General features: G+C 44.1%; 1 protein-coding gene across 4 annotated transcripts in view; it reads right to left on the bottom strand.

Annotated features, from left to right (window-relative positions):
• LOC133545531 (gastrula zinc finger protein XlCGF57.1-like) overlaps window positions 1-14,032 on the bottom strand; it is a 158,724-nt gene that overhangs the window by 144,525 nt on the left and 167 nt on the right. The window contains exons 1-2 of one of the 4 annotated variants that reach the window (XM_061891207.1): window positions 11,249-11,383; window positions 10,707-10,817 (exon numbers count right to left, since the gene is read on the bottom strand). The exons of 1 other annotated variant lie outside the window; for it this stretch is intronic. The gene's annotated coding sequence lies outside the window, so the exon portion shown is untranslated. Of the gene's footprint in view, window positions 1-10,706; window positions 10,818-11,141; window positions 11,157-11,248; window positions 11,384-14,032 lie in introns of those variants that run through there. 2 more of the 4 variants (XM_061891210.1, XM_061891209.1) reach the window with 2 other exon arrangements.

The following is a 14,032-nucleotide window of genomic DNA, read 5'->3' as shown; positions in this document are numbered from 1 at the left end:
TAACTTAACCCCCCTCCCCCTAACGCATCCCACCTCCCCGGATTGTAAGTAATCAAATATATATACTCTGATGATTAACTTGTATGATGACTGTATTACGCTGATATGTGTACCATGAATTGATTGACGTGGACCCCGACTTAAACAAGTTGAAAAACTTATTCAGGTGTTGTACAAAAGACTGTCTCTGTAACGCTTGTTTTCTTTTTGTGTCATTGAGTTGCTTGAGTGTAGTTCACTTTTACGACACTGGAGGGGGCATTGAACACATCACTATATCAGCAAGCTCTGAAAGTTACGGTGAACTTCGATGTCATTTGTTTAATTGACAGTGTGCGTCAATACAAAGTGAGTTACTTTGTATACACTTTAATATAACCTGTTTTGTGCTTAAAACTAGATTGCAACTCATTTGGTCAGTTTTATTGTTGTCTAATGGCTGTTTGGCATCAAGTTCACAAGCTAACTGCTAGCTAAATATCATACCCTGATTGGGGCCTGTTTGTAGCATTGGACATGTTTGTTAGCCCCAATTGACAATTTAGAATTATTGTTGTGATGCTATTTACATTCTAGTAATTATTACATTACTTAGGGCTGGGATGTTCAAATTCTGTGGATTTATGTAAACTGTGTATACACAGCTAAGTAATGTATATTTAACAGCCATGTTGCATGCTTGTGCCTGTATTCAATTGTATTGTGGTCACTTTAGTTAATTTACAATAATTGTATTTGTTTGTTTAGGAAACCACACACATACACAAATGCAAACAAACAACTCAATATACAATTGAACCTGCAGATCTGGACTTGGACAATCTATTTTTTCTCCTGCACTCACCTGAATGAATAATTGCTGTCCTGACCCGACACCCTGAAGTGATTGCTAATCCATATTTAACCAGTCATAGTCGTCATTACAATTTTTGGTCCTTCGAGCCGGATACAAGCAACCACTTCAGTCAATATGTTCAGGCCACATGAGAGAAAGCCTAGAGATATGGATCGTCCACAAAGATCAAGACAGCCGCCATCATATCTTCAGGACTACGAGGTCAGTTGCCCTATGAGGTACCACGTCCCTGGTGATGAGCTGGCCAGACGAATGTCTTCTCCAGAAATTCACAGATCTTTCCAGAGCATGAGGGAGGAAAATGACCAATTGCGCAAAGATGTCAAACATCTTACAGACATGATCCACAGTCTTCCCACAGCCTCCTCACAGAATCAGTCGCGGTCCAGACGCCAAAGGGAAGAAATATCGACAACACCAGCACATACTTGTAAGCCGACGCCATCTAGTGGTCATCAAGGCCCACGTCAGCCAGTAAGTGCCCCACCGGTGAGCAGGGATGATTCCCCATCTCCACAAGGCAACCGACCTGACACAGTCGAGGATCTAAGGCAGTGCTTGCAGGAAGCAGGATTAGTCACAGAGCACATTGAGTCACAAGCCACATCTGGCAGTTCATCTCCTTACTCTCAATACAATTTTGGGGTGACCGACATTAAGGAGTGTCAACCACTGCTTTACTATGACAACAAAGACTGTCCACCACACAGTAAAGCCCACCACCAGTCCAAAGATATCCAACAAACACAATATAAATCTGTGCCAAGTCAAATATTGTCTGATGTCAAGTACCACCCGATTTATGAGGAAGACTACGTGCACTATAATGATCGCTCCTATCAACGTGATGTCCAATACCATCACCCTTATAGCACACATCCACCCCATCTAAGTTATCCATCAAGCAGTAATGAATACAGTCATCCTGCTAAGCCCTATAGACCAAGTAGTTCAAGAGCTCATTACGAAAGCCGCTACTTTGGCCGCGAAAGAGGTTACTCTCCTGATTATAGAGGCCCCTATAATGACAATAACCCCCCTGACCATGTATATGACAGTAAAAAAGGGGAACACAGATACTCACCTGACCTGCCATATCATTTACCAAACCGTCAGACTCCATTAAGCAGAACGCCCGGTCTAGATGCCTACCGGGGACCTAAACCCACAATCCCAGACTTTAGGTCAGAGGACCCTCGTGAGTTTGCAAGACTTAAACTAGCCCTTGACAATTTACTACCATACAATGCCCCAGAGCACTTTAAATTTCAAATTCTCACAGACCATCTCAAATGTGAAGAAGCATTACTTCTTGCTGACTCATACAGTAACAGTCCATTCCCATTTACAGACACTATGAGGGCACTTACAGAGATGTATGGTCAACCACAGCAGTTGGCACTAAAGAAGATTTCTGAACTGATGGACGGGCCCAATATCAGGACTGGTGACATTAAAGCCTTTAAATCATTTGCACTTCAAGTTCGTGCATTGGTCGGGATGCTACATCAACTAGGAGGCCAAGGTTGGACAGAACTACGGTGTGGGTCACATGTTTCGCGCCTCTTAGCTAAGTTGCCACAGGACCTAAGAGCTAACTTCCATAGATTTGTGAACCCCATCAATACTCCCATTCCAACACTGCTTGATTTGGCTGACTGGCTCGAATATGAAGTGCGAGTTCAAATTAGTGGCGACCAACACAGTAGCACCTCATCGAGAGAGAGACAAGCTCTGCCCAAGAGTCGGCGTCCTGACTACAAGTTACAGAGATCCACTACTATCCTCCATGGTAGTGAGTCTATGGAGTCAAGAGAGACATCAGATAAATCTCCAGTTAATTCAGTGAGAGAGGTAATTCAAGATAAGCCGAAAAAATACTGTCCCTTCTGCAATACTGTACAGCATTATCTGAACCAATGCAACAATTTTAAACTCTTGTCAGTGGAACAGAAAACACAGTGGATCAAGGAAAATCATCGATGCTGGAGATGCGGACGTGAACACCAAGCAGCTAAATGTAACCTCAAGGCCAAGTGCAAGCAGTGCGAAAGGAAGCACCTGGATGTCCTGCACCAGGTCAATACCAGCCAAAATGCCACAGCAACTGGTAAACTCCAAACACCTGAATCAAGCACTTGTTTAGTGAGTTCTGTGTCAGAGATTATGTACATTGATCGGCCAGCCAGTAGCCATCAAGTGTTACTCAAGTTGAGTAGAGTCATCCTCCAGAGCGGCAACAAGGTACTTGAGACATACGCAATATTGGATGACGGGTCAGAGCGCACAATACTCCTAAATGATGCTGCTGTTTACTTGGGCCTTCATGGGAAGACTGAAGACCTCGCCCTCCGTACAGTCCGGCAAGAAGTCTGCACCATCCACGGAGCAAATGTATCCTTCTCAGTATCTCCTGCATCACAACCAGGCAAGAGTTACAAGATTAATAAAGCTTTTACTGCCAGAGAACTGAATCTAGCCAGCCACACATATCCAGTCAGAGCTTTGCAGGAGAAGTATCGCCACCTGAAAGACATTCCACTACAGACCATCAACAATGCCCAGCCGCTACTGCTGATTGGGTCGGATAATCCCCATCTGGTCACTCCAGTGGAACCAGTACGTCTTGGCCCTCCAGGCGGACCTGCAGCGGTTCACACCAGGCTAGGATGGACACTACAAGGCCCTACAAGCCTCTTGAACCACCAACTGTCCACACAGCAATGCCTTTTTAGCACATGCACTCCTCCAGAATCAGAGTTGCTTAATCATGTGGAGAGGCTGTGGCAGTTAGATATCTTACCATACAGGAGTGAGCGTTTGATCACCAGGTCAAAGCAAGATGACCAGGCAGTCCGAATTCTTGAACAGAAGACCACCAGGATAATGGTTGATGGTGTAAATAAGTATGCTACTCCATTACTATGGAAACAAAATATTCCATTGATTCATTCAACCAAAGAAGCAGTGCTGCCTCAGTTGCGTGCGACAGAGAGACGACTTGTGAAAGACCATGAAAAGGCTGTCATCTACTCTAGAGAAATCCACAAACTCATTGACGCAGGCTACGTCACAGCCATTTCTCCAATCAAGGCAGAAGAAAGCGACTATTCGTGGTTCATCCCCCATCACATGGTGCAGCACAACGGTAAAAACCGAATAGTCTTTAACTGCTCCTTCACATTCAATGGACAGAACCTTAATGACCACCTCCTTCCGGGACCCACGCTTGGAGCTAGCCTATTGGGAGTTCTATTGAGGTTCCGGGAACATCCAGTGGCCATCAGCAGTGATGTGAAAGGAATGTTTCACCAAGTTCACCTGCTTGAAGAGGACAAACCATTCTTTCGCTTTCTGTGGCGGGATGTTAAAGTCAACCAAGAACCTACCATATATGAGTGGCAAGTACTCCCTTTTGGCACAACATGCAGTCCATGTTGCGCCACCTTTGCACTCCAGACTCATGTCCAAAGACACACAGAACCTGATGAGAATGCTCGCCTGTCAGTAGAGCGCTGTTTCTACGTTGATAATTGTCTACAGAGTCTCCAGTCAGAATATCAGGCGAAGCAGCTTGTAAATCGATTGCACACATTATTGAAGCAAGGTGGATTTGAACTCCGAGAATGGGCCAGCAACGTTCCTGCAGTCATCGAACACCTGCCAAAGGAATCTCGGTCAGAAAACAGTACACTGTGGTTCACACAACAGACAGCTGACCCTCAAGAGCGGACTCTTGGACTCTTGTGGCAGTGCAAAGCAGACACACTCCGCTACAAGCAGCATCAAAGTGAGTGCTCTGAATTGACAATGCGTAACATTTATCGTCTTCTTGCCCAACAGTATGATCCTTTGGGATACATCATTCCATACACCACAAGAGCAAAGATCATCGTGCAACGCCTTTGGGACAAGAAGAGAGGATGGGATGATCCCAATCTCCCTGAAGATTTGCTGCAGGCTTGGAGATCATGGGAAGAAGAGCTTCCTCAGTTGTTAAAGGTAACATTACCCAGGTGCTACACCGACCGCAACATAGACTGTAGTAATAGCAGCCGGACCATCCACGTCTTCTGTGACGCATCGGAACGTGTGTATGGATCTGTGGCGTACCTGTTGACCGACAGTGGTGATGGACAGGTTCAAGTGGCATTTTTAGCAGCCAGATCCAGAGTGGCACCAAAAAAGCAACTTTCCATACCCAGACTCGAACTGTGTGGCGCCTTAACAGGGGCGCAGTTAGGTTCAGTACTAATTAAAGAGCTCACGATCAAGATCCAAGCGGTGGTATACTGGACTGATTCTACCACAGTCCTCAACTGGCTGCAGTCTGACTCCTGCAGATATAAAGTGTTTGTAGGTACAAGAGTTGCAGAGATACAAGAACTCACCGACATTAGAGCCTGGCACTACATTGACTCAGCCTCTAACCCAGCAGATGATATCACAAGGGGGAAAACACTGACTCAGCTCATAGGAGTGAGCCGATGGAGTCATGGACCTTCCTTTCTCCTACAGTCATCTGACAAGTGGCCTAAAGCACCAGCTGGTTCAGGCCCCAAAGAAGATGATGAACTGAGGAGGACTGTGTTTTGTGGTTTTACAGCCAGCTCAACTGATTCAAATATACCTGACATCCTGCAGTTTAAAACATTTCAAGATCTTTTGGAGGCAACCACACAGAAGTTACACGGGGCGGCCGACAACACACAACTCACCGCTGGTGACTACCATGAAGCAGAATTGACCCTCCTGAGGCATGCACAAATGGAGACCTTTCCTGAAGAAGTATCACTGCTCAAATCTGCTAAGCCGCTCTCATCTAACAGTAGATTGCTAACCTTAGCTCCTGAATATGATGAGTCATCAGGCTTGATCCGTGTTGGAGGTAGGCTTAGAAGATGTGACAGCCTCAGCCAGGAAGTGCTGCATCCCATTCTTCTGTCATCCTCGCACCCAGTATCCAAGCTTCTAATTCAGCAATATGACACCCAGCTGCATCATCCTGGAGCAGAGCGTGTTTTTGCAGAGCTGCGCAGAAAATACTGGATACTGAGGGGCAGAGAAGCCGTTAGGAAGTACCAGCACAACTGTGTGGACTGCAAAAGGTGGAGAAGCAGACCACAAGTACCAAGAATGGCTGATATACCACCTTCTAGTTTGAGGCTTTTCCGACCTGCATTCTACTCGACCGGTGTCGACTGTTTCGGACCTATGCATGTTAAAGTAGGACGACATACAGAGAAAAGGTGGGGCATCCTGTACAAGTGTCTCACTACTCGTGCTATCCACCTCGATCTTCTACCCAACATGGATACCGATTCTTTCTTGATGTCACTCAGACGTTTTATTGCTCGCAGAGGGAAGCCCTATGAACTTCTCTCAGACCAGGGCACCAATTTCAAAGGAGGAAGTAAGGAACTGCATGAAACCTTCTGTGCCTTAGAACCTGCAGTTAAAGACCAACTTGCAGCTGAACAGATTTTTTTCCGTTTCAATCCACCTAATGCTCCACATTTTGGTGGTTCTTGGGAACGAGAAGTGAGATCTGTAAAGAACGCCCTCCGTACCACTTTGGGAGCTCAGACTGTGCCAGAGGAAGTGTTAATGACAGTCCTTATTGAAGTAGAGGGAATCCTCAACTCAAGGCCATTAGGTTATGTCTCCTCCGACCTCGCTGACCCGGATCCTGTCACGCCCAACTGCTTGTTGATGGGGCGGCCAGACTCTTCACTCCCTCAAGTGGTCTACCCTGAGTCAGAACTGCTGACCAGAAAAAGATGGCGTCATTCGCAAGTTTTAGCTGATCACTTCTGGAAGCATTACATCAAACACTTCCTCCCCACCTTACAAGCCAGACAGAAATGGCTAACTGAAAAGGATGACATTACTGTTGGGACAGTAGTTCTTATCATTGATCAGCAAACGCCGAGGGCTCTTTGGCAAATAGGGACTGTGAAGAATGTTATTCCTGGAGCAGATGGCCGAGTGAGAACAGCTGTGATTCAGGTTAAGGACCGAACCTACACTCGCCCAGTTGTTCGTCTCATCAAGCTGCCAGCTTTACCTTAGGACAATATAAGCACCTAGTGGACAAATTGGTACACCAATTTGGGGGCGGCTGTACAAAAGACTGTCTCTGTAACGCTTGTTTTCTTTTTGTGTCATTGAGTTGCTTGAGTGTAGTTCACTTTTACGACACTGGAGGGGGCATTGAACACATCACTATATCAGCAAGCTCTGAAAGTTACGGTGAACTTCGATGTCATTTGTTTAATTGACAGTGTGCGTCAATACAAAGTGAGTTACTTTGTATACACTTTAATATAACCTGTTTTGTGCTTAAAACTAGATTGCAACTCATTTGGTCAGTTTTATTGTTGTCTAATGGCTGTTTGGCATCAAGTTCACAAGCTAACTGCTAGCTAAATATCATACCCTGATTGGGGCCTGTTTGTAGCATTGGACATGTTTGTTAGCCCCAATTGACAATTTAGAATTATTGTTGTGATGCTATTTACATTCTAGTAATTATTACATTACTTAGGGCTGGGATGTTCAAATTCTGTGGATTTATGTAAACTGTGTATACACAGCTAAGTAATGTATATTTAACAGCCATGTTGCATGCTTGTGCCTGTATTCAATTGTATTGTGGTCACTTTAGTTAATTTACAATAATTGTATTTGTTTGTTTAGGAAACCACACACATACACAAATGCAAACAAACAACTCAATATACAATTGAACCTGCAGATCTGGACTTGGACAATCTATTTTTTCTCCTGCACTCACCTGAATGAATAATTGCTGTCCTGACCCGACACCCTGAAGTGATTGCTAATCCATATTTAACCAGTCATAGTCGTCATTACAGGTGTAAAAGTGAGTGTGAATGTTTTCTGTCTATCTGTGTTGGCCCTGTGATGAGATAGTGACTTGTCAAGGGTAGACTCCGCCTTCCTTCCGGATGCAGCTGAGCTCCAGCACCCCCCGCGAAACCCAAAAAGGGACAAGCGGCATAACTGCCAACCCTCCCGATTTTCCCGGGAGACTCTTGAATTTCAGTGCCCCTCCCGAAAATCTCCCAAGGCAACTATTCTCCCGATTTCCACCCGGACAACAACATTGGGGGCGTGCTTTAAAGGCACTGCCTTTAGCGTCCTCTACAACATGTCGTCACGTCCGCTTATCCTCCATACAAACAGCGTTCCGGCCCAGTTACATACTACCTGCGATTTTACACACACATAAGTGAATGCAAGGCATACTTGATCAAAAACCATACAGGTCACACTGAGGGTGGCCATATAACCAACTTTAACACTGTCAAAAATAGGCACCACACTGTGAACCCACACCAAACAAGAATGACAAACACATTTCGAGATAACATCCGCACTGTGACACAACACAGCAGCCCTTGCCGCACTAACTCTTCCGGGACGCTCTAACACAGGGGTAGGGAACCTATGGCTCTAGAGCCAGATGTGGCTCTTTTGATGACTGCATCTGGCTCTCTGATAAATCTGACCTGACGTTGCTTAACACGATAAGTAATGAATAATTCCACTTGTAATCACAGTGTTAAAAATACTGTTAAAATTATAAAACATTCTCATGTATTTTTAATCCATCCATCCGTTTTCTACCGCACCTGTTCAAGAAGTTGGGTTAATGGTAAGAAGTTATTTTTTATTAATGGTTAGTGTGGGGCTTGCCCTCCTAGGGGTTCTTCAGAACCCCAAGCACCGACATGAGAGCCTGTTTCAGGGTTACAATATATATTTTATTTTAATTAAATAAGTCTCTTAGTCGCTTTCCAGCAATAGTATTTCCAGCCCAACCCCGTCTCTCCTCCTGGCTGCTGCTTATAACAGGGCGACAGGTGATCAGATAACAAGGCCCAGGTGGGCCTTCTACGCACCTGTCGCTGCAGGCCCGCAGGCCACGCCCCCTCCACAGTTAGCTTCAGAATAACAATGTTATTACAAAGAATAAGAGACCTTTTATACTCTAGAAATGTCGGTCTTACTTAAAAATGTATGTGTTTAGTTGTGTTCAGTGTTAAAAAAAATGGTATGGCTCTTACGGAAATATGTTTTAAAATATTTGGCTTTTTGGCTCTCTCAGTCAAAAAGGTTCCCGACCCCTGCTCTAACATATAGGCTGGCAAGTATGACAAGCGGTAGAAATGGATGGACGGATGTACCGTACTGTGTAAACTGCACTGTTTCATATAATGTATTCCCTTCCTTTTCAATCTACTATCCATCCATCCATTTCCTACCGCGTATTCCTTTTGGGGTCGCGGGGGGCGCTGGTGAGTATCTCAGCTACAATCGGGCGGGAGGCGGAGTACACCCTGGACAAGTCGCCACCTCATCGCAGGGCCAACACAGATAGACGGACAACATTCACACACTAGGGCCAATTTAGTGTTGCCAATCAACCTATCCCCAGGTGCATGTCTTTGGAGGTGGGAGGAAGCCGGAGTACCCAGAGGGAACCCACGCATTCATGGGGAGAACATGCAAACTCCACACAGAAAGATCCCGAGCCCGGTTTTTGAACCCTGACTACTCAGGACTTTCGTATGTGAGGCAGGTGCACTAACCCCTCTTCTACCATGAAGCCCTTCAATCTACTAATAAAAGTCTAAATCAGGGGTGCCCACACTTTTTCTGCAGGCGAACTACTTTTCAATTGACCAACTCGAGGGGATCTACCTCATTTATATATATCATTTATTTATATTTATTTATGAAAGAGACATTTTTGTAAACAAGTTAAATGTGTTTAATGATAATACAAGCATGTGTAACACATATAGATGTCTTTCTTTCACGAAGACAAGAATATAAGTTAGTGTATTACCTGATTCTGATGACTTGCATTGATTGGAATCAGACAGTAATGATGATAACGCCCACATTTTCAAATGGATGAGAAAAAAAGTTGTCCTTTCTGTACAATACCACATGAAAGTGGTTGGTTTTTTGCATCTAATTCATCCAGCTTCCATACACTTTATAAGAAAAACATTGGCGGCAAATTCCGTAGCTTGCTTGATTGACATTCACGGCACCCGAGGGTCTTGTGAGATGACGCTGGCTGCTGCCAGTTCATTATTATGAAAAAATGACAGAGGAAGGCGAGAAACACTTTTTATTTCAACAGACTTTCGCGCCGTCCCTTCCGTCAAAATTCTAAAGGCCGACTGCACATTTCCTATCTTCACAATAAAAGCCCTGCTTCATGCTGCCTGCGCTAACAAAATAAGAGTCTCGGAAAGCTGGCGTGCACAAGTAATGTGCACCTCAGCTTTCTGAGGGATCGCTTGTGCACGCCAGTTTTCCGAGACTCTGTATTTAGTTAGCGCAGGCAGCATGAAGCAGGGCTTTTATTGTGAAGATAGAAAATGTGCAGTCGGCCTTTAGAGTTTTGACGGAAGGTACGGCGCGAGAGTGTGTTGAAATAAAAAGTGTTTCTTGCCTTCCTTTCGGTCATATTTTCATAATAATGATCTTGCAGCAGCCAGCGTCATCTCACAAGACCCTCCGGTACCGTGAATGTCATTTAAGTGACGTCTTGGTGAAGATTGATGATCACTAATTTTTAGGTCTATTTTTTTTAAAAGCCTGGCTGGAGATCGACTGACACACCCCCCGCGGTCGACTGGTAGCTCGCGATCGACGTAATGGGCACCCCTGGTCTAAATCAATCAAACGTTGCAAGTACCGAGCGGACTGCATCATCCTCACAGGACAACTTACCTTCTCATAGACGTAATATTTATGAATAGTGATATAATCCAATGCAATGTTAGAGAGTAAGAAGTAAACAAACCTGTTCTGTGTAACACAACTTGATGTTTCTTGAAAGCAGCGTCCAGTAGTTGATGTTGTTACTCCTTCTTCCTCTTTTGTTGGACAAAGTTCCCCCTCGTACTCTGCAATCCTTTTTTCAGACATTTAAACACAAACACAACACTTTACACCCACATTAGTTCGCTACTTAGTGATGTGTAAGTGATGACCGCGTTTCGTTGTTAGCAACTAACAAGCTAAGCTAACTAACAAGCTAAGCAACAAGCTAACCTAGCAAGCAAGACAAAACGTAAAGTACGCTCAGACGAAGTTATTAATAACGATGTTTACTGTATTAAACACAAACATATATTTGTACATTAGGTTGACTGGCAACCCTAAAATGTCCCCAAAGTGTGAATGTTGTCTATCTGTGTCGTCCTTTCGATGAGTTGACGACTTGTCCAGGGTGTACCTCGCCTTCCGCCCCAGTGCAGCTGGAATAGGTTCCGCCACACCCCACGACCCCGAAAGAGACAAGCGGTAGGAAATACATGGAATTATATGTGTACATGTACGTACCGGTCAAAAGTACAGAATCAAAAAGGCCCACTTGAAGACTTCTCCGTCAGACGCCATCTCGCTTTTCCTCCTTTTATGTGCGCGCATGCGCGAATACAACGTCAATTCCTGGACTTGCCTTTTTTTTTTTTTACCACAAAGCTTATATGACGTCACATTCTGTGATATTTGAAGGTTTTTATAAATGTTTTGTATTTAAAAAAATTAAAAAAAAATTTAAAAAAAATTACCTAGGAGTAAAAGTGAACTAGAATATAAACATGAACATGAAGGGGTAGAGTTAAAAGAAATCAGTGACTATTATCGCCACAATTTTAATCACTTTAAACAAGATACTGATCTATTTGTCTTTCTCTCTGGCATTCATCAATCAATCAATGTTTACTTATATAGCCCTAAATCACTGGTGTCTCAAAGGGCTGCACAAACCACTACGACATCCTCGGTAGGCCCACATAAGGGCAAGGAAAACTCACACCCAGTGGGACGTCGGTGACAATGATGACTATGAGAACTTTGGAGAGGAGGAAAGCAATGGATGTCGAGCGTGTCTAACATGATACTGTGAAAGTTCAATCCATAATGGATCCAACACAGTCGTGAGAGTCCAGTCCAAAGCGGATCCAACACAGCAGCGAGAGTCCCGTTCATAGCGGAGCCAGCAGGAAAACATCCCAAGCGGAGGCGGATAAGCAACGCAGGATGTCCCCAGCCGATACACAGGCGAGGAGTACATGGCCACCGGATCGGACCGGACCCCCTCCCACAAGGGAGAGTGGGACATAGGAGAAAAAAGAAAGAAACAGCAGATCAACTGGTCTAAAAAGAAAATATCCACCCTCATCGAGGGTGGACGCTCCCGTTCCTCTCCCTTATCTCTCCTGCTTTCTTCTTTGTTTTGTTTTGTCTTAACTTTCTTGTTGCCTCTTTTTGCACTGCTCTCCAAATAGAAACATTGGAACTATTTAACTGGCCTCAACAAAATTGACAAGATCTTAGGTTTGGGGGAACCTGCTGTCGTGACGAAGCGGTTGTTGCTGACACACGACGGACTCTTGGGAGAAGAAGGAGTGCCGGGTGCCTGGCGCCCTTTTCTGTCGAGGACGTGAAGATATCCACCTATTCAGAATTATGACAACAGGACATCTGCTGATTGGAGCAAGCGTTGCTCTGGTTTGTCGACAAAATGAAAGTTGCTGGCAGTCTTCAAAGTACCCCAAAGCTGCCACAAATGATTGGAGGATGCGGGAAGAACTGTGGATTACATCGGGACTGTCTACCCCGCAGGTTTTGAGGACCAGTCATAAACAATTTAGAGTGAAAAGCAAATTTTATTTTCACTCGCATACAAAATCATTCTAACTTGGATTGTTTCCCTGGCTTTGAGACTCTCCCGAAAAACAGCGCAGCGAAGACACGACAAACTCCCTTCTTGTCTCTCATGGACACACACCTGTTGTTGTTGACTTTGGACGAGACGGCACAATACATCAAGCCGCGGAACAGAGACACACTACGGGCTTATACACACATCCACAAAAAAATATACGCCACACATACACCCCTCTGTCCCCCAACCCAACGCCCTCGACGCAGATATCCAGCTTTTCTCTGGTAAGAAGCGACCTTTTTACCACAATTTTCTCACCGAAACCTGCTGGTTGACATTCCGTCGTGATTCATGTTCACTTGACTGCGCTCTGATCCATAGTAAAGTTTCACTCCAGGAATTTCAAACAAGGAATCACTGTGTGTTTGTGTGGCTAAAGACTAAAGCTTCCCAACTCATCTTTCTACTGTGACTTCTCCAATATTAATTGAACACATTGCAAAAGATTCAACAACACAGATGTCCAAAATACGGTGTAATTATGCCGTTAAAGCAGACAACTTTTAGCTGTGTGTGTGCGCAAGCGCTCATACTTCCTAAAAACCCGTGACGTCTTGCGTACAAATCATTACACGACGTTTCCAAGACGAAACTCCCGGGAAATTTAAAATTGTAATTTAGTAAAACTAAAAAAGCCGTATTGGCATGTGTTGCAATGTTAATATTTCATCATTGATGTATAAACTATCAGACTGCGTGGTGGCTAGTAGTGGCTTTCTGTAGGCCTTTAAGGTTGCATATAGTGCTTTTAAATGATGCGCATCTTACATTAAACTCACGTAAGCTTTATTGTAATTTACAATACAATACTTTGCAGAGCAATATCAAACTGTGCTCTTATACCATTAGCAGCGTGCTGGAAGTCTGCAAACAGCATTCGGGTTGGGGTCATAGTTAAAGACTTTTAGGTACCAGCAGCTCACGCAATTGGACCTCTCATTGCAGGACAAAACAATATACATACTTGAGCAGGAATTTCACTAAAATAATCAAAGTATTTATTTTATAGAGTTGGGACAGGATTGACAGTTTCCGGCCAGAGAATCCTTAAATCATCTTTATTGCTGAAAGGTTAATGAGAATTTGTGTGTTTGTGGGTCTGTGTGATCTAAACAAAGAGGAAAAATTACAATCCAATTATATACACAATACCATGTAGCAATATATGAATGTGCATACATTATATAATATAAAGGTGTGCATAATAAGAACATAAACTGCACTTAACTATGCATGAAATTCAACAAATTCTAAGCTAAGAGCCATAAATGGCAATTATGTAGTCTCTGTCCCTATCTAGTGGCCAAACGACCCCATCGCAGTTGCAATAACGTTAAATAAACTGAGCGTGAATGGAAACGCCGTCAACGAGACTATTTTTCCCTCGATTGACC

The sequence above is a fragment of the Nerophis ophidion genome, linkage group LG28 (assembly GCF_033978795.1).
Source record: "Nerophis ophidion isolate RoL-2023_Sa linkage group LG28, RoL_Noph_v1.0, whole genome shotgun sequence".
Classification (NCBI taxonomy): Eukaryota; Metazoa; Chordata; class Actinopteri; order Syngnathiformes; family Syngnathidae; genus Nerophis; species Nerophis ophidion.
This window is presented reverse-complemented; position numbering and strand designations above follow the sequence as displayed.